Source organism: Hyperolius riggenbachi, chromosome 1 (genome assembly GCF_040937935.1).
Source record: "Hyperolius riggenbachi isolate aHypRig1 chromosome 1, aHypRig1.pri, whole genome shotgun sequence".
NCBI classification, from domain to species: domain Eukaryota; kingdom Metazoa; phylum Chordata; class Amphibia; order Anura; family Hyperoliidae; genus Hyperolius; species Hyperolius riggenbachi.
In genome coordinates, this window is record NC_090646.1 from 151,144,875 (window position 1) to 151,166,586 (window position 21,712).

Consider the following 21,712-nt stretch of genomic DNA (forward strand, 5'->3'; position numbering starts at 1 on the left):
CAAATGAGGCTTCCTACACAGAAACATTAGTGTGGGATGCTTGGTGTACTCCCTAATGCATGGAGCAGAAATGGTGTATTGTGCCTAATGGCTTTGCACTGAGTTAAAAATCAGAATTAATTTAAATGAACTGAATTGTGGCATCAAATAAAATAGGAAGCATGAGTGGTGCTCATTTGAGCTGCTAGCCCCAGTGGCCACCAAACCCAGACCTTACAGAACCGGCTTCCTGTGCTGGATGCTTTGCTCTGTGTACTGCTCTTAAAGGGGAACTCCAGATTCCTAGAAAATACCCCATGCACATTTCTTGCCTTCCTTTCATCAAGTTAATTTAAAAACTTTAACGCAACCCTGGAATGATCTGAAAACATTCCACCGCTGTCCCCGGTTCAAAATTGGCAATTCCCCTTGGAAGGCTTTGGAAGCACTGGCTTCTCGAAGGACAGGTGCATCCGTGCTGTGCATGCGCAAGCACATAGCACTTTAGAAGGCTGTCCGAGGAGGTTTGAAGACATATTCAACCTGCAAGTTTAAAGAGACACTGAAGCCTCCTTAAAATCCCATTTTTACTTTAAAAACCTCTTAAAGTGATCCTTAAGTCTAACATAAAAAAATGAGATTTACTCACCTGGGGCTTCCCTCAGCCCCCTGCAGCTGATCGGTGCCCTCGCAGCCCCGCTCCGATGCTCCAGGAGGCCGCAATAGCAGCATAAGGCGCGATATTATGGCTGGGAACGAGAAGAATCACTTGCGTTCCCATGCCTGTCGGCCGGTGACGGCCAAACCGGAAGTGTTCGCCGGCGTGTCCTGGAGCATCGGAGCGGGGCTGCAAGGGCACTGATCGGCTGCAGGGGGCTGAGGGAAGCCCCAGGTGAGTAAATCTCATTTTTTATGTTAGACTTAAGGATCACTTTAAGTATGTTTGCCCTAACTAAAACGCCGCATCCCCACGGCTGAAATCTAACTAAATCCCCCCAAACTCTCCTCGCAGAATCCACAAGTTTCTTGGTCGTGGATTTTGCTGCCCTGTGCGCTTCCGTGAAAGGCAGAGCTTTCAGCTGCAGCTCTGCCTCTGCACGTGTCTATCAGTGCGTATCTTCGCCTCTCCCCCGCCCCTCTCAGTGAAGGAAGACTGAGAGGGGCGGGGAAGAGGCGGCGATCCACGCTGACAGATGCGTGAAGAGGCAGAGCTGCAGCTTAAAGCTCTGCCTCTCATGGAAGCGCTCCCCGTAGTGTGCCCCGGGGAGTTTGGGTGGATTTAGTTAGATTTCAGCCGTGGGGATGCGGCGTTTTAGTTAGGGCAAACATACTTAATAGGTTTTTAAAATAAAAACTTGATTTTAAGGAGACTTCAGAGTCTCTTTAATAATTTCACTGGAGGACAGCAATGGAACGAGGACATGGGAAGGCACTATAGGATCCAGAGCCTTCCCTTGTAGTCTTTTTTCCCCTTGCTTCGGGGTTGCTTTTAAAAAAAGAGAGAACATGAAGATATTGCTTAATTGTTCTTATTATACTGATGACATAATCATTGTAGCCGCCCTGAGTTATTTTAGCAGTAGAACTGTTGGCAGGAATTGTCAATGCCAAGGACTGTTCTTCTCATGAACACGTGTGGTGACAGCTTCTAATATTCCAGCGATAAAAGACAGGGCGTGTTGATTGGCTGCTCATTGGAAAAGTGTCATCATTTCATTTTTTCTGCACACTGTATTTATGAAAACAACAATCAACTAAAATGATCATTACTTTTATATACAGTATGTGTGGCAGTTTCCCTTGAAGTGATTACACTATATATGTTAAGTGGTGACCAACATGATCCTCAGATTATAGATCACCAGGTAGCATTTGCCACTTTGAAAGTGAAGAATGCCACTTTTGCCATTGACCACCGCTGTAAAAGTGGCAATCTGCACCTACTACTGCTAGATTGCTGGTGCTGTAGATTAGAACATGGATCCCGTGTCAATTTTACACAGCCCCCTCCCCCAGCACTGTATGTATAATAACCTTGATTTCAATTAAACACTTGGGGCTTGATTCACAAAGCGGTGCTAACCTACTTAGCACGTCTAAAGTCTTTAGACGCGCTAACCAGGGTGCTAAGTAGGTTAGCACCGGATTTCTCAATCAGATCGTGCGCTAACTTTGCGCGCGCAAAGATTTACGCGCGCAAAGTTTTACGCACGCTAAGCCCCATAGGCTTTAATGGGCACTTCGCGCGGAGCGCCCTACGCTCTGTGCAGTACGTGCGTAAAGTTTTACGCGCATAAAGTTTTGCGCGCGTAAAGTTTTATGCGCGAAAAGCTTGTTTAGACGTGCTAAGGGGGTTTTCACAGGCGTGCTAACAGTTAGCACCGCTTTGTGAATCAAGCCCTTTATCTATGTTCAGCCCTCTCTCAGCCAATTCCGCTAGAGGACTGGGAAGAGATCTGGGAGAATGCTAAACATTCATCCATGTGTAGACAAATAAGGGAAAATATCTACAAAATTATATTTAGATGGTATCTCACTCCTGACAGGCTATCAAAAATCTACCCAGACTCCTCCCACCTCTGCTGGAGAGGCTGTAATGAAAAGGGTACCCTTGAACACATCTTCTGGTCTTGTCCCTTAATCTCCCCACTATGGACTAATGTTCAACATCTCATCATGACAAAAACAGGTATACTAGTACCTCTTGACCCACTCTACATGGTGTTAGGTAACCCCCCCCCCCCCCCCAGACACTCCTAGGCATACCACGCGCCTGATTACCCACATTCTAACAGCTACACGCCTAGCAATAGCTACTTTCTGGAAAAATATTGCTCCTCCAACACTATCAGATGTCAAACTTAAGATTGAATGGTCTAAAGAAATGGAACAAATGACGGCATCCTTAAGAGGCACCGAAGCTCACTTTCATAAGGTCTGGAACCCCTGGTCCTCACTTTCACCTGACCTCATGCCCCCCTGATACCAACTGAGAGTTCTAATATATTAGTCAAACTAACCTTCCTCAACCATGTGGATAAAATTGGCTCATACTAGGCTTCTCACTTCGCCACCTTTCACCATATAAGCCCTTGCACCCCCTCACCACAACTCCTACTTCACATATAGGCCTGTTAAGACCCTGTATCTCCTAACTACCTATAGGCCTGTACTTAGATAACCATCAATCGCTGGTGTGACCCGTTCTAAGTTATCTGCATGGGCTCTTTGGTTAACAGAACCCATATTTTTATAAAAGCAGGTTATATCTATTCAGTACATAATATCCTATGTTCATCACCCTACAAACTAGACAGGAACATCTTAGTGTCTTGTTACCGGGTTAGTCATTCAAGCAATCTAAACCTAGTTAATTAGACTTCGAACCCCCATGGAGTATTGTCTCTCTCAATAATTACTTATTACATGTCTATAATCAAACCGAAGACGATTCATGTTCTTGACCCTGTCTATAAGTGAAATGATTTCTTTGTATTACTCAATGTTCAACTTCTGTATGTTCAAAAATTTTCAATAAACAAAAGTATAACAAAAAAAAAAACACTTTATCTATGGTAAACGACAACCTCTACACACTATTTTGACCGATCAAGAACGTAAACTGGTTCCTGAAATGCTGGAAGAGGAAATAGGTGTCAAGGAAATGTGGTCTCAAATAAAGGGAGTCACGGCCAGTCTGACGCAAGAGAAGTGTGGCCGCTGGAGAGATACGTAGAGAGTGCACTTCTCTTGCGCAGACTCGCCGCGACTGGCTGAAGTTATGGGATCCGTTAACGGCGCTGGAGAAGTCTGGATGGCGGCATGGCAGCGATCCATGCTCATGGGGCTGGAGGAAGCCCCAGGTATGTATAAAACTTTTATCTTTATCTCTGGTTTCCTTTAAGCCTTGATTTACTCAGACAACTGTAGGAACTGCTTGATGAGAGTTATATAGTCAGATATAAGGAATTAAACTGGACTGAGTATTCCCTGGGCAGGACATGTCTTTCCATCAGATGCCACATTCAGTGCATGCCATTTCCTGGTGGAGCAATTGAAATGCCATCCATACTACTGAGGAAACCAAAGAGGCTTTTGCATCCAGTTTATGTACATAGCCTACCTCCTTTGCTGGCCATACTCACATTTATTTTACAACATCAACTTTCCAGCAATTCACTTTCTCCCAGCATCAAACTAAGGGGGAGAGACCACTTTAGTTATGTCCTTCACTGTCTTAATCACTTGACTGTCTCTACCTGATATTCTGTTGAGTTCAGCTATTTGCTTTTAAATTCTGTCTTTTAAACCAATCAGCTTTGATGAATGAAAGAATCACAGTAGTGTTTGAAATTCTGGAACATTCAGCTGAAACTTCAATCAAGTGCTCAAAGTGAACAAGATGATAGTTGAATGTACCCTAATGTATATAAAGTTTCTGCTAACAAAGGAAAAGGCCACTTTGGGTGCACCAGCAACTGATTTGAGCTTCTGTACATTTAGGTCAGATGCTCTGCCTGGTTCCTTTGCCCATTTTTTGATTCAAACCTTCAAGCTGCGTACAGGTGCTTACAGATAATGATTATTATTGATCATTCTGGGTGACAGTTGTAGGAAATATTTCTGTTCATGTTGCTCAGCTATAACTATTGTGAGTGGTAAGGGTGATTATGAGCTGAGGGCATGTGGGAGGGCTGGCCAATAGAAAATCAGAAAACTGACCAAATACTAAAAAAACTCAGAATGTGTTATTATTTAGAAGTTATATAGCGCTGACACCTTCCATAGCACTGTACAGAGTATATTGTCTTATCACTTAATTGTCCCTCAGAGGAGCTCCCAATCTACCATATCACTACGATAGTTGTGTGTCCATCACAGTCTAGGGGCAATTTTATGGGGTAAGCCAATTAACTTATCTGTATGTTTTTGGGTTGTGGGAGGAAACCAGAGTGCCCAGAGGAAACCCATGCGCACACGGGGAGAACATACAAACTCCGTACAGATAGTGCCCTTGCTGGTATTCCAGCCAGGGGCCTAGCGCTGCAATGAGAAAGTGCTACGCCACTATGTTGCCATCCGTACACTGCATTTACTGGATATACTGCTTTTTTCTGAATATTAAGAGGTTGATTGACTAAACTGGGAGAACAGTGAAGAAGACTAGAGCACAAAGGCCTGTACTGGATTTAGCTTTTGAGTTCTCTGATTAGCGGACGATTAGGTGGTATTTTTACATCTGTTTCTGAAGATAAGCACTAAACAGAAACATAACAAATCAGCCTAAAAAATCCCTCTTGAATAATAAAGTTTAACTGATGTTGTGTTCCCTGAGACATTTAAAAACCCTCAGGGTGCCTGCTTATATATGCTTCACCTTTTTCAGTGAACCAAGCACTGCTGTAGTGCTGCCTGTAGAAATGGCCCGAACCTCCGATTTTAGGCTCGCGAACCTCCGCAAACGCTCGCAAACTTGCAAACTTTTGTGAAGTACAATAGACTTCAATAGGGAGGCGAACTTTGAAAACTAGAAACATTTATGCTGGCCAGAAAAGTGATAAAAAAGATGTTTCAAGGGGTCTAACATCTGAGTTTTTGCATGAATGAGTGGGATAGATGCCAAAAGTCCCGGGGAAAAATCTGGATTTGACGCAAAGTAGCTTTTTAAAGGCAGAAATCACATTGCATGCTAAATTGCAGGCCTAAAGTGCTTTAACCACCCTGGCGTTCTATTAAGATCGCCAGGGTGGCTGCACTAGATGGCGCTCCGGAGGCGTTCTTCTGATCGCCTCCGGCGGCCAAAAGTAATACGGAAGGCCGCAATGAGCAGCCTTCCGTGTTTTGCTTACTTCGTCGCCATGGCGACGAGCGGAGTGACGTCATGGACGTCAGCCGACGTCCTGACGTCAGCCGCCTCCGATCCAGCCCTTAGCACTGGCCGGAACTATTTGTTCCGGCTGCGCAGGGCTCAGGCGGCTGGGGGGACCCTCTTTCGCCGCTGCTCGCGGCGGATCGCCGCAGAGCGGCGGCGATTGGGCAGCACACGCGGCTGGCAAAGTGCCGGCTGCGTGTGCTGCTCTTTATTTCATCAAAATCGGCCCAGCAGGGCCTGAGCGGCACCCTCTGGCGGTAATGGACGAGCTGAGCTCATCCATACCGCTAAGGTGGTTAAAACATCTTGCATGTGTATACATCAATCAGAGAGTGTAATTAGAGTACTCCTTCACACTGACACACCAAACTCACTGTGTAATGCACCGCACACAGCTGTTTGTTTAGTGACGGCCATGCTGGACTGGTGCGCACCATGGTGAGAGTGCAGGCCATGGCTGTTTTCAAACCCATATGGTCGCCGGGCTGTGGTAGCTCAATGATAGAACAACAGTGACTGTCCAGCTGATCGAATTCGGTCTGTCCACAATGAATCAATGACCTTATTATCTTGGGTGTGCCCCCCCTGAGACACTCATATAGCCAGCGGTCATTGCTTCATTGTGATACGCAAGCCCCTTCACCGCGGCAAGGTAACGATCACGAAGGGGAATTGGCACATGTACCTGCCTTTTGTTTTGTTGTTGCAGCTGCAGTGCAGCCAGAAAAATTAGGCAGGCATGTACACGCACCAGAAAAATTATTATAGCGGCCGCTGCTAGCAACGGCCTTAAAAATTCAGGAATCTGCCTGGACTCCTAGACCCTGTTGGTGGTGGCGGAGAGGGCAGTCAAGTGGCCTGCAGGCAGTGATGCTGTGTAGGGGCCGACTTAGTTTTGGGGCAGGCAGTCACACCATGTGCAGGCAAAGATGCTGTGTGTGGGACTGACTTAGTCTTCGGGCGAGCAGTAGCCCTCCGGGATCCATGCCTCATTCATTTTGATAAAAGTGAGGTACTGAACACTTTTGTGACTTAGGCGACTTCTCTTCTAAGTGACAATGCCTCCAGCTGTGCTGAAGGTCCTTTCTGACAGGACGCTTGAGGCAGGGCAAGACAGAAATTGGATGGCTAATTGGGACAGCTCTGGCCACAGGTCAAGCCTGCGCACCCATTAGTCCATCACTGCTCATACTGTGGATGGTTGTTTCTCTACCATTGTTAAAGAAAGCGTACGACCGGGGAGTCATGGTTCAATTCCGGTCCAGAGTTGGAGCCTGAGAAATGGCTACCACCACACATCCAAGCAGAGGCGGGACAAGGTCCTTCAGCACCCAAGGCTGAGACACCAAAGTGCGCCCCCCATCCCTCCCACCCCAGCCATCACACACTGTTTGCTGTTAGACTAATAGGTGCCCCAGGGCCCCCAACCTCCCCAGCACCTTAATCTCTAGTTATATGGCTTGCAGTCACTGTCATGTATCCCCTTTTGTTATTTCTTTCTGCTTCAAACACTATTGGGAATGACAGCTGAATGAATTGTGCAACCCCTCCTACACTGCGCCCTGAGGCTGGAGCCTCTCCAGCCTCTGCCTCGGCCCGGCCCTGCATCCAAGGAAGGCAGCAGGCATGGCATGCAAGTCCCGAGGTAGTGACAAAAAATAACAATACAGGAGGACTTTCAAGGCCCTGCTGTATATGACACTAATCGACTTTACTACCTTTAACGAGAATCTGTTATGGAGGGCAAGTCTGCCGTCCATTCAAGTGAAAGGTATGCACTGACTGCCAGGTATAATACAATGTGCAGTCACAGATGCAGTGAAAGGTATGCAGTGACTGGTATTACAATACAATGTGTAGCTGTCACACAGGTGCAGTTAACAGGTATGTTCGGAGTGGTATATTACACAGCGTGCGGTCACACAGGTACTGGGAACAATTATGCAATGACTGGTATTACAAATGTGCACCTGTCACACACACACAGGTACCGGAAAGGCACAGTGACACTGCGTGCGCTCATGTAGGTAGGTGGGTGCACTGAAGGGAACAACAGGTAGGTATATGCAGTGATGGGTATTACAAATGTGCACACACACACACAGGTACCACCGTGAACAGGTGCAATGACTGGTGGTATTAACAATGCGTGCGCTCACGTAGGGAGGTAGGTGCACTGAACAGTGAACAGGTGCAGTGATTGGGATGGGATTACAAATCTGCAGCTGCCTGTCACACATACAGGTTGTCACTGAATGTGCTGGGCCTGGCAGTGGCACAGTAGCAATTACACCAAAGGCCAGCTGCGACTGACTGACAGGGCTGTACTTAAAGAGAAACTCCAACCAAGAATTGAACTTTATCCCAATCAGTAGCGGATATCCCCTTTTACATGAGAAATATATTGCTTTTCACAAACAGACCATTGGGGGGCGCTGTATGACTGATATTGTGGTGAAACCCCTCCCACAAGAAGCTCTGGGACCGTGGTACTTTTGGCAGTTTGTTACAATGTAACAAAGGTTCACAGACAGGAATTAGCTGTTTACAGCTGTCTCTAACAGCCAAAACAGCTAGCAGCAGCTACATGACCTGCCCACAGTAAAAATGTCACCATGTAATAAATGTCAGAATGTAAATCGGGGAGAGGAGAGATTTTACAATGAGCAAACACTGACTAAATCATTTATACATAATTATTGTAAAAATGAAGCACTTTTTTATTGCATTATTTTCACTGGAGGGCCTCTTTAAATCAAAGAGAGAGTGGGCACGCACATCCAATGCAAAAAGGTCATTTATTTCACCATAAAAAAGGGTACAACAATGGCTGACAGGGCTTTATATAATGCAAGTGGGCCACACAAAAAAAAAATGATCAAGATTAGCTCTCAAAAGAGCTGTTGAGGGGTGCTTTTTAAGCAATAAGAATCAGCAAGGAGCAAGTTAACACCCTACAAAAGCCTAACTAAGCTTCCCCTATAGCTCTCTATGCAGCAGCTCTCCCTTCTCTAATTACTGCAGGCACACATGTGAGTCCAGGAGGGAGTGTAGCCTTATTGGCTACAATGTGCCTGCTGACTGTGATGTAAAGGGGCAAAGTTGACCCTAATGATGCACTATGGGGGCGAATCGAACTTCCGGAAACCGCGAACCACGGAAGTTCGCCGGCGATCCATTCGGGCCATCTCTAGCTGCCTGCTGCTCCTGCTCCATGTGAACATTCCAATTCTTCTCATCCTGTGTGAAATGTAAATAACCAATCTGAATCACGCACACATCTGTGATCTTCACATCAGGTCTGATAGGACAGAGCAAGGAGAGATTGGATTAAAGTGAGAAGTGCATAGCATCTAGCTAGAGACAGTCTTCCTTAGCTTTAATTTTAAGTAATACTGAGGCGTCTTTTTTAACCATTTGCCGACTGCTTCACACCAATTAGCGTGAACATGTCGGCAGCCCCAGGACCACTCAACGACAATTGGCGTCATGTCGTGAAGTCCTGGGGTGAGGTTTTGCAGGAGATTGCGCGCGACAATCACTGCTAGGAGACTGTTAGATGGTGAAACCACTGTCTATTTACACTGTACAGCGATGCGATCTATGGCAGCGCTGTACTGGGGACAGCCGTGTGACACCCTGGGAGGCTCAGGAGCGATCACCTTTCATAGGGTGATGGCTATGACAGCCAATCGCTGTGATTGGCTGCCGGGGGGAGAGGGGGGGGGGGGCAAGGGACATAAATAAAAAAAATATACAAATTTATTTAAAAGAAAAAACAAATAAATAAAAAAACAAACAAACATGGCTGCAGAGATCAGAGCCCACCAACAGAAAGCTCTGTTGGTGGGCAGAACAGGGAGGGGGGGAATCTCTTATGTGCTGAGTTGTACGGCCCTGCAGCGAGCCCTTGAAGGTGTGTACACACGCACTACTGTAATAAACGACGCATTCAGCCAACAGTAGGATGTGTGTACATACTCAGCGGATCGGTCAGAAACAGTATTATCAGTCTGCCAACAGCGTGTACACAAGTACTACTGTCGGCAGAATGCCCGTCGAGCGGGAGGGTCTGAAGGACCGGTCATAGTAGTGCGTGTGTACGCACCTTAACCACTTGCCGACCACACGCTTAAACCGTGCGTCGGCAAAGTGGCAGCTGCAGGACCAGCGACGCAGTACTGCGTCACCAGCTGCAGGCTGATTAATCAGGAAGCAGCCGCTCGCGTGAGCGGCTGCTTCCTGTCAATTCACGGCGGGGGGCTCCGTGACTAGCCTGCGGGCCGCCGATGGCGGCTCGCAGGCTAAATGTAAACACAAGCGGAAATAATCCGCTTTGTTTACATTGTACGGCGCTGCTGCGCAGCAGCGCCGTAAGGCAGATCGGCGATCCCCGGCCAATCAGCGGCCGGGGATCGCCGCCATGTGACAGAGGACGTCCTGTCACTGGCTGCACAGGACGGATAGCGTCCTGTGCAGCCTGGATCACTGGGGGGACAGGTAGGAGAGGGAGGGGGAGGGAATGTCGCCGCGGAAGGGGGCTTTGAGGTGCCCCCCCCGCAACATGCCACCAGCAGGAGCGATCAGACCCCCCCAGCACATCATCCCCATAGGGGGGAAAAAAGGGGGGCGATCTGATCGCTCTGCGTGCCCGCTGATCTGTGCTGGGGGCTGCAGAGCCCACCCAGCACAGATCCCATCAAACAGCGCTGGTCCTTAAGGGGGGGTAAAGGGTGGGTCCTCAAGTGGTTAAAGCTGCAGTGGCCTGAAATTTAAAAAATAGCCTGGTCACTAGGAGGGTGTAAGCCTATGGTCCTCAAGAGGTTAAATACTCACTTATAGAAAGGGAAGGTTCTGAGACCCAGAGCCGTCCTTCTCCATAGGTGAGTATCTGACTTTTTTTCACAGTCACCTCAGTGTTACTTTACATCCTAATACAAAGGAAGTAAAGATGCCCCTCTTCCTAATCTCATAAAGTTGTGAGGGGTGAGATTGATGAGACCTGATAACCGGTCACAGACCTGGAAGAAATGCTATAGAGCAAACCCATGTGACGTATTGGGGATGGGGTTGTTGATGATGATTCTTGGTGCACATGTTTATAGACTGTTGGTAAAGAGAAAGTACACCTAGAAGCATTAAGCAGCCAAAGGGTTCTTAGATATCTTCAGGTGATAAAATCAATAACTCATTATGATTGCACTATTGATCAGTGGAAAGTAAGAGCTCATTTAACATATGTACAGTTTAAGTATGCATATCCTTTAACTAAAGTAGAGCTAGTTATATACTGTGTCTTAAGGTGGCCACATGCCATACAATTTTTTAAATATCTGTTCAATTTAAGAATTGTAATCAATTTTTCTGACTGACTGTAACATTAAAAAAATCTGACCAATGTACCACACACCTATGTTCAATTTTTCCCCAATTATGATAAAAATGATTGGAAACTCTGCGAAAATTGCGAGGGTGTGTATAAATTGACAATCTAACACACACCATAGAATTTTTAGAAAAATTGAAGAACAATTTCCAGCATTCCGAATTGATAATAAATCGGAAAAAAACGGGAAACCCAATAGGATTTTTTAGTCTAATGAAAAAGCTTTCAATTTTTTTGAGAGATCTGGTCATATTTATCGAGTTGCCATGAAATGTTTTTGTCTCGTATGTGGCCGTCATCCCGCCCCGTCGCCATGGCGACCGAGGAAGCCCTGCAGGAAATCCCATTCTGAACGGGATTTCCTGCTTACTCTGATCGCCGAAGGCGATCGTAGTGGGTGGGGGGATGCCGCCGCTCAGCGGCTATCATGTAGCGAGCCCTGGGCTCGCTACATGATTAAAAAAAAAATAATTAAAAAAAGTTCTGCGCTGCCTTCTTGCCGGTGAGAATTAGACCGGCAAGGAGGTTAAGATGAAAGTCCTGCGTAGTAAAATTACGATATTCTTTTTGTATTAATTTTCGCAAAAATATTGAAAAATTCTACTTTCTAACGAAAATGTAGTAAAAAAAGAATTTTGGAATATGGTCGTAGTTTTAAGAAAAAAAATGTTTTGCATGTTTGCGATTTTCACGTCAAAAGGTGTAATATGGTTGCAGGGGCTTTTTTGTGTTTGTTGCAATTTTTTTGCTTTAAAAGGTGTAATACGGTCACTTTTTTTCTTGTCTTTTTCATTTTTTTACGTTAAAGGGGTAATATGCTAATTAAAATTAGCGATTTATAAGACAAATTGCATTTTCACACCTACTTTCTTATATAGTTTTCAGTGTCCATATTGCAAAAATACAATGTGTTTTCACAAACATATTTTCTAAAACGAAAATGGTATTTTCGATGCCAAAATGACTTTGGTGAAAATTCACTGGTCCTGCATTCTGTGTAGCATAAAATATATAGCATTGCATGATTATGCCTACAGGAAGCTGTTGACTCAGATGTATGCTGGGAAAACTGTACCATTTATTTAAACAGTAAATCCCAGTTCTTATCAGAAATATCTTGTTCCCCAATTTAGCTGCTTGCTATATCTATCTGTTTGCTCGCTTATGTATATGTACACCGTTGGTGAGTTGGGCGCAGGGCGAGCTGAATGACAGCTTTCTCTGCTGCCACTAAACTCCCCGGCAGCGTTAAATACTATTCCCCCTCCTAGTTGTAGCAACTCGGAGGGAGATTACTCCCTAAGAGAAGAATTACTCCTGTGTGGGGCGCACAGCATAGCATTGCTGCTATGAGGGCGCCCAGCTACGGCGCTTAGTGCCATGAGCTGAAGCTACCTGCTTCGTGTTTGCTCCTCTCTAGGCTTCCATTCATCAGATGAGGCAAGCCATACCCACATTGAGGCAGAAGACAGAGAGGTGATGACACTTTGCACACTCCCCTAGGACAAGTCAGTGGAGCTATCGCTGACTATTTCTAAGCCTCAAGCAGGCTGAAATGCAGTCAGGGAAAACACCCCTACTTGATGGAAAAGCGATTTACACTTTTACATGGAGAAGCATAAGGAAGAAATTAAACCCCTATTACAGTTGTGTCAAAGTTATTGCTGCTTCAGAAAATTGAATATAACTATATATAACTATTTCATTAATTTGACTCTGCAGTTATAGGGATAGAGAGACTGCCATATATATTTCCTTATAACCAATGTCAGTTACTAGGCTTTACTCTTTGGCTGCAATAGTATCTGAAACACACACTTGAGATAAGCATGCAGCCACTGTGATCAGACTGCAGACAGAGCACGTTAACAGCATACTCATTTTGAGTCAGTGAAAAATATATATGAATATAAAAAAATAAAAAAAATATTGCAGACATAGGAACAGCAAGACAGCCAGGAAATGTCACGGTTTAAAAGACAAACAAACATGACAGACCCATTATCGCTTTCATATCAGGGTTATTTTAACTGGAGCTCTTCTTTAGTGCTGATTTTCTCTCCCAATATGCCCCACCCCAAAGTCAGCAGCTTCCTTTAGGCAAAGTCATATGTTGGTTGTTGCACATAGATTCTGTAAGCACTTGAGAAAGACCAGTCAGGTCGAAACGTTGTGCTTTTTGCACTGTGATATTCGCAATAAAATTGGCCAATTGGCCTGAAAATCCAGGTAGAGACCCAGTCTTCTTTTCACTTTGGATAGTCATATGACCACAGCCCGGGGAAAATGAAAGTAAAACTTTTTTTATGTTCAAACCAAAACTCACTTTTGCAGTTCTACATACTATATTTTATCCTACAGAAAGTATAAGGAGGGCATTTTTAAACAACACAATAACTATACAGCTAACTTGCCTTTTTTTAAGGTAAGCAGAGTGTTTATAGGTAAAATACAAGAAACCCAGAGGATAAGAAAACAAAACAAAACAAATCACATAGTTAACTAAGCATATAGATTTTTAGTCTGTTGTTTCTTTCCCAGGGCCTAATCTTCTGTGCATGCCGGCTATCTCTCCATCCCCACTTCCTCAATCAGTACAGAGGGTAGTGCATAAGTGCCCTGAGCCTATCAGTATCTCTGAGTACCACGGGTGATGGCATGACCATAGGGCATGAGCCAAGACAAATGGAAGCTGTAGAGGAACCCCGGAGCAGAGAGTGCTGCTGGCAAGTCTTTAACTTACATATTATATTCAGTTCCACTAATAGGCTTCATGGCTATTCTGACTTATATAAAACAGCTTCAATTCATAACAGAGGTGGAGCAAAAAAACGTTGCTCTCTATTGGTGGGCTGCAATTCATTAATCCTTCTATGCTTTGAGATTATTGAAAGTTGCAGGTGAGTCACAGCTGGGTAGACATGGGCTTCCCTACCAGCCAGCGGGACTCAAGGTGATCTCGTATAAGAAAGTGTTAGATCAAAGTAACAGCACTTAAAAAGGGATAAGACAAGTATTCTCTGAAGCCTAGTATGTTTCAGATATTAGGTAGCCAGGCAAAGTCTGATTACTAAAGAAAGGAGAAAGCGAAAAAAAAATCTTTTCATCTGTGGATTAGAGCCTTCAGAGATGACACACAGATTGCCAAGGAAAAAAAAATCTAAGACGGAAAACAAGACAGAAAATTCTGAGAAATCTTCAAAACACTAAAAATGATTGCTTTGATGCCCTATATATTGTAATATGTAAATAACTAAATGCTGTATATGGGCAATCACGTCACACCACAGTGAGATTTTATAAGGAACACAGAAAAGCAAGAGCTCTGGTTCAACTTTCATCAAAGACGTTGGCAAAACAAAAGAGAAGCACGCAGAGTTCGTACACATCACAGGGATGTACTGCTGACCACTTCACATCATGCCAAGCTGCAACATTTCATTACTGTCAACTTATGGCATCAAAAAGGTATGTCTCGTGCAATGTCAGATAACTCAGGCATGACTCTCAGAACTCCAAAGGAGCCATGAGCACGTTATGGAGAAAAGTGACTAGCCAGCTAAATTGTGACAGCGTGCTGATGGTTCAAAAAGTACTATGGGAGGCATTGTGCTGAAAGCAGATAGCCAGTATGAAAAAGAACAGTTTTCTAGTGAAAGAAAAAACTATAAAAGCTTAAATTGGCCCCCTGACTTGGAATATTTTTTTTTTTTTTAGGTAAAAAGGGTGCTTCTTCTCCATTTATATATTTTCACATTATAATGGTAAACATGTATTTAGGTTAAAGGCCAACTTCCAGTTTGTTTATTATTGTAATGGTGTAACGGGGGCGCGTGTGTCACAAACGCTCCTGTTACACTGGAAACCACATGGGGCATGTGCAGGGCCGGATTTGTACTTTTTCCCGCCCAAGGCCAACTATACCGTCTGTACGGTTGTTATCTCTATGTGTGTCACAATGAGAATTTGCCTTACTTTCCATCATTGGGGTCACAGACCTTAGCATTTTTAGTAATGCGCATATAGATTATAAGTTATGTTTTCCTTAAGAACCTTTATGTTATGCTTGCCATCTCGTTATTGATGTACCTATTGTGTCACCATGAGAGTTAGGCTGATGTGTACCTGCAGGACAGAGCTTACAGGTCTTGTAGGGATGACACAGGTACAGGACTGAGTTCAAAGGTTAAAGCTAACCATGTAGATAGGGATGGCTGCATAGAACAGCTTTACTGCCCCTAACTCAGTCGCCCCTAAACAGTGTGGTGAAGACAGAGCCAGCAGTGGACACCGACAGGCAGGGCCGGGCCAAGGCATAGGCTGGAGAGGCTTCAGCCTCAGGGCGCAGTGTAGGAGGGGGGCGCACAATTCATTCAGCTGTCATTCCTAATTGTTTATGAAGCAGAAAGAAATAAGAAAAGGGGATACATAGCAGTGACTGCAAGCCAGATAACTAGATATTAAGGTGTTGGGGAGGTTGCGGGCCCTGTGGCCCTCTCAGTCAAATAGCAATCAGTGTGTAACAGCTGGGCTGGGAGGGATGGAGGGGCGCACTTTGGTGTCTCAGCCTTGGGTGCTGGAGGACCTTGTCCCGCCTCTGCCGACAGGTAAAGTATTTAAGCATGGTGGGGCGTATATTACACTGGGGAGACATCGCTGGGGTCGACGAGTCACAGAGGCGGCATCACTAGGCCGATTCCCGCAAGATTTCATGCTGAAATCGATCGGGAATGGGCATGCGATGTATGGCAATGGCAGCTGACAGATCTCTCTCAGATCATATAGAAATCTGTCTCTTGAATGAATCTGCCCAGTATCACAAGATGTATGGCTATCGTAAGGAAAAAACACTGAGCTGCTTGTAGTCAATGGGGCTGTAATGCTCCCCTTCTGTTTCCTCAGCAAACAGGAGGACCTTATCTCCTGCTCTTCTTAGATCAAAGAGATAAGAAACTGATGCTGGGAATACACAATGAGTTTTTTCAGCAGATTTACTGGCGGATTGATTTTCTGATCGATTTCCATTCACTTCTATGAGAAAATCGATCAGAAAATCTAAATCAGATTGGACTGTCGGAAATCATCTATCGAGCCATCTATCTGCCAAAATTCCTCATGGTGTATTTCCAGCATGACACAATTAAGTACATACAAATTGGATAAAAAAAAGCACAGCAGAAGCTCTCCCTGCCTCTTTGGCTCTATACACAGCCTCCTATCCCTGGTCTGAACTCCAAAAGAACTAAATCCACTAAATCTACTAAAAAAGCTGAACAGTGGTTGGCTGCTGGAACTGAACATGGGTACTTACAGAATCATCACCATGAATGGCTCAGGCTCAGCTACCATGAATGGCTCAGGCTCAGCTTAAAAGGAATCGGGGCATTCCTCCATAAAAAGGTTCAATTTTGTAAAAAGACATCACATAGCAAAATTGAAGCACGCAATCCAAATCTTCTTGCTTTGGTGGAAAATTCTCGCTTTGGCGGAGAACACTATCTTTATTGCTAAACTGATTTCGTAATTTTCACATACTCATGCTTAAGGGCCTATACACTGGTCGATTTCAGCCTTCTATCGAACGGAAATTGGCCAATCAATTGGCTGATCGATTTGCGGACGATTTCAATTGATTTTGATCTATCTGACAGTATGGAAGATCTAGGTCAATCTGCTGCTGGCAGCAGATCAATGGCCCATAGAGTTGCATTGGACCTAATGGTCCAATAAAGCATTTAAATCAATTTTCAATAGATTTTCTTCTGAAATCTATTGGAAATCTGTTTCTAGTGTGTGGCATACATCAGATAGATTCCTGTCAGATTAGACTTGACAGCCATCTGACGGAAATCTATCTGATGGTCAAATCTGCTGTAAATCTATAAGTGTATAGTCACCTTAAAGTGAACCTTAAGTCACAAAAAATGAGTTTTACTCACCTGGGGCTTCCCTCAGCCCCCTGCAGCTGATCGGTGCCCACGTAGAGTCGCTCTGATCCTCCTGGACCCGCTGGCGGCCACCGGCCACTTCCAGTTTCGCCGTCAGCCGCCGACAGACTGGGAACGCGAGTGATTATTCGGGTTCCCTGTCGGAAGCTGATGGCGAAACCGGAAGTGGCCACCGGCGGGTCCAGGAGGATCGGAGCGACTCTACGTGGGCACCGATCAGCTGCAGGGGGCTGAGGGAAGCCCCAGGTGAGTAAAACTCATTTTTTTATGTGACTTAAGTGCCACTTTAAGGCAGATGTATCATCAGCATAGCAAATGTAAATAATAATTTCATTAATATGACTGATATTTTCATCCCAGACGCAAATTATTTTTTGAACCTATAGATTGTGATGAAGCGTCCTGGCGTAGGCTGACTACATTGTTGCAAAGCTAATAAAGTTGCTGGCTCTTGTTTACCATTTGGAAGTTAGGCTCTCATTTGTTCCACCTTCCATCTGTTGCTGTGCACTGCCTATGGAAGCGGCGATGCAGGTTCACAGAGCGTTGGTGTCTTTTTGAGGACAGTCACAGTGTCATACTTAGCACAGCTTGTGACATCTCACATCTGATTTGTTGGATGAAAATGCTCTCCGTTCTTGCGTGCCAAAGTTGTTAAAGTATATTGAATTTCTATGAATAGGAATGCTGCTGAAATATCTCGTTGATTAAACTATTTGTCAAACCAGAGATGGTTTAAATGGCATAAAAGTTATATCGGAATACCCCAGAATGAGATCTGGAAACAAATAAAATAACATTTCCTGTTTACAGTCTTGTAAGAACTGGAGGATGTTTCCTTTTATGTACATTGCTGGGTGTGCAGAATTAGAGAGCTGGAATTAAAAGACATGCCGGGAACCTTCTGAGGCTTCAAAGGTCATCATAGATATGGACTCAATCGGGTCAATTACCTGGAGAAGCTTTCAGAATGTGCTTAAAGAGACTCTGTAACAAATTTTTCAGCCTTAGTTCTTTTATCCTATAAGTTCCTATGCCTGTTCTAATGTGCTCTGGCTTACTGCAGCCTTTCCTAATTGCACTGTCTCTGTAATAAATCTTATCTCCTTTCCTCTGTCGTGTCTGTCGGGCTAAGGCTTTAATGTGTGGAATGTGCAGGGCTGCTTGTGATTGGATAGAAGTGATACACACCCTCTGCAGGCCCCCTGCACACTCTGTATGACTCACACACTCTGTTTATGTGAGCCTATTACAAGCTGGTTTGTTTGTTTGTAAACACTGCCTAAAACTGTTAATTACAAGCCAGGATTGCAGCATAGAGTGGCAGAAACAGCACAGAGGAGCACAGGAGAAAATAAGGAATAGAATGGTATGCTTTTTAGTGTAAGAATATTAGCGTACAGATTCTCTTTAAAGCATACATAAAAAGGTGCCTGAAAAAAATGGCACAGGGGATTGCCGCTAGTAGAATATCGGGGCCTGCTCCTCCTCTGTGCCCTCATGCGGAGTGTAGTTGGGCTGTGTAAATATACTGCTTATATAATATTAACTGCTCTTGTCACTTCCAGTCTCCTCCTCCTGTGGGCTATTCGCTCTATGCTGCCCCCTCTGGCTCCCGATGACATGACATGCAGCAGGAGTTGGACATGCAGCAGAGTGAGTGGCTTCCAAGAGGAAGAGGAGACTGGGCATGACTAGAGCAGGTCAGTATATTCAGACAGCTCTGCAAGAGAGATTGAAGGGAGAACGGGCCCCTGGGGGAGGGCAAGAGGCCCCTGGATATTATTATGTATTTATGCATTTTATTTACCATCTTCACTACCTTGAGAGGATATCTTAATATAGTAATATAGCAACACATCAATGTTACAGACTGATACACATCGCTGAAAAATATCCAGAAACACGCTAGTGTGCTCAGGCCCTAAGGGCACACTCAATAGACCGGAAACAGTAATAAAGGGCGCAGGTGGCTAGTGGACAAATTGGGCGCCGCCATTCACTCCCATAATAATTATCGTTTAATGGGCGCCGAACAGGAAAAAAGGGCGCCCGAGAATAATAACGTTTTCCAACGGCGCCCGAAGATTATTCTTGTTTTATAACTGCTTGTGATGATTTACGTTTCCTATTTCAATAAAACACTATTTTAAATGTTATCCCTTAGTGTTTGTAAAACATTATTATTCACGAAACAAAGCGATCAGTACGTAACATAAATTTTAATATATTTTATCCCTTACTGTTTTTAAAACATTATTCTACACACAATACAGTGATCACTAAGGAGGGTCTTAGGTTTAGGCACCACCAGGGGGGTCTTAGGTTTAGGCACCACCAGGGGGGTCTTAGGTTTAGGCACCACCAGGGGGGTCTTAAATTTAGGCACCAACAGGGGGGGTCTTAGGTTTAGGCACCAACAGGGGGGTCTTAGGTTTAGGCACCAACAGGGGGGTCTAGGGGTTAGGGGTAGGTACAGGGAGGGTTACTTATTAAAAAAATTTTAAACGTTATTATACGTTTCACTATTTAAACGAAAGATTAACGTTTTTACAATTGCCGATTTCATGCACATTATTTAAAGATTTATAACTTTATAAAACATTAATTTTAAACAAAATACAGTACAATTCATTTTTAAACGTTATCCATGCTTATCGTTTAAAACCCCACGCCCTTTTTTCCCAGCGCCCCTTTTTAACGTACGCCAGTAGACCACCCTGCTGCATTAAAAGGGCACTATAGCGAAAAATTATAAAATTTAAAATATGTGCAAACATAGACAAATAAGAAGTACATTTCTTCCAGAGTAAAATGAGCCATAAATTACTTTTCTCCTATGTTGCTGTCACTTACAATAGGTAGTAGAAATCTGACAGAAGCGACAGGTTTTGGACTAGTCCATCTTTTTATAGGGGATTCTCAGCAAGGCTTTTATTCTTTATAAAGATATTCCCTAAAAAGCATTAAAAAAAAGATGCTGGTCAGCTTCCCTGCTTGCTACACAGTTTTTTGGCATTTGGACAGAGCAACTACCATTCACTAAGTGCTTTTGAAAATAAATCCCTGAGAATCCCCCATTAAGAGATGGACTAGTCCAAAACCTGTTGCTTCTGTCAGATTTCTACTACCTACTGTAAGTGACAGCAACATAGGAGAAAAGTAATTTATGGCTCATTTTACTCTGGAAAAAAATGCACTTCTTATTTGTATATGTTTGCACATATTTTAAATTTTAAATTTTTTGCCATAGTGCACCTTTAAGGAGTCTTAACTCCATACTGAATTGGTACTGGCTCCAGTCAGAATTCAAACCCTGGTATCCTATTTCAAGGGTAGTGTTTTTAACCAGTATGGTATTCAGCCGCTAACTGCATACTTTGTACTGGATTTTTTTATTGACATCTCAGATTCAGTATGGGTGCCAGTGTTTAGTGAATTGCTTTATTTGGGGTAACTGCCACTTTGCCTCCCCAGGAACAGTAAAAAGATGACACGTGGGACTCTCCTTCCAAAGATTACGGTAACTGTTGCTGTCTTAAATTATCACAAACAAAGCGTGACCTCTGGTCCTTGTGCGTCTTAGTCTGATCCTGGAAAGGTGATACCCTGCTCCTTTGTAATACGCTTTACAACTCAGTAAAACTACCTCAGCTCAAATGAACTGCGCTGGCATGATCTTTACTTGCAGAAGTTATGAACTGTATCACAGTAAAAGCAGTAGTCATATTTAATCACTTCATTTCCTGCAAAAATTAATTTATGGCAAGCATATTGCCTGCCACTCCTTCACTATATGAGTTGTCGCAGATCCGTAGGGACCTATTAAACATTTTAGAACGCGGGTATTTTACACATTATGGACGAGAGGAATTTTCACCTGTCAGCGCTCCTATTCATTCCCAAATAACTTTATCACTACTTATCACAACAAAATTATCTATACCTTGTTTTTTCTGCCACCAATTAGTCTTTCTTTGGGTGGTACATTATGCTAAGAATTATTTTATTCTAAATGCATTATGATGGGAATAATAAGAAAAAAATGGAAAAAATGTATTATTTTTCAGTTTTCAGCCATTATAGTTTTAAAATAATTCATGCTACCATAATTAAAATCCACATATTTTATTTGGCCATTTGTCCCGGTTATTGCAACGTTCAAATTACACTAGTACAATGTATGGTGACAATATTTTATTTGGAAATAAAGGTGCATTTTTCTGTTTTACATCCATCACTAATTTTTTGCCCAATATTTAATAATGAAGCTCACGTCTGCGCGGCATAAATGGTTAAATAATCTGGTGATCACAGCTAGTGTTGGGCGAACATCTAGATGTTCGGGTTCGGGCCGAACAGGCCGAACATGGCCGCGATGTTCGGGTGTTCGACCCGAACTCCGAACATAATGGAAGTCAATGGGGACCCGAACTTTTGTGGTTTGTAAAGCCTCCTTACATGCTACATACCCCAAATTTACAGGGTATGTGCACCTTGGGAGTGGGTACAAGAGGGAAAAAATTT

General features: G+C 44.0%; 1 protein-coding gene across 13 annotated transcripts in view; it reads right to left on the reverse strand.

The window, feature by feature from the left end:
• The window catches only part of TENM3 (teneurin transmembrane protein 3), a 1,708,801-nt gene that overhangs the window by 725,699 nt on the left and 961,390 nt on the right, over positions 1-21,712 (reverse strand). The window lies entirely within an intron of this gene.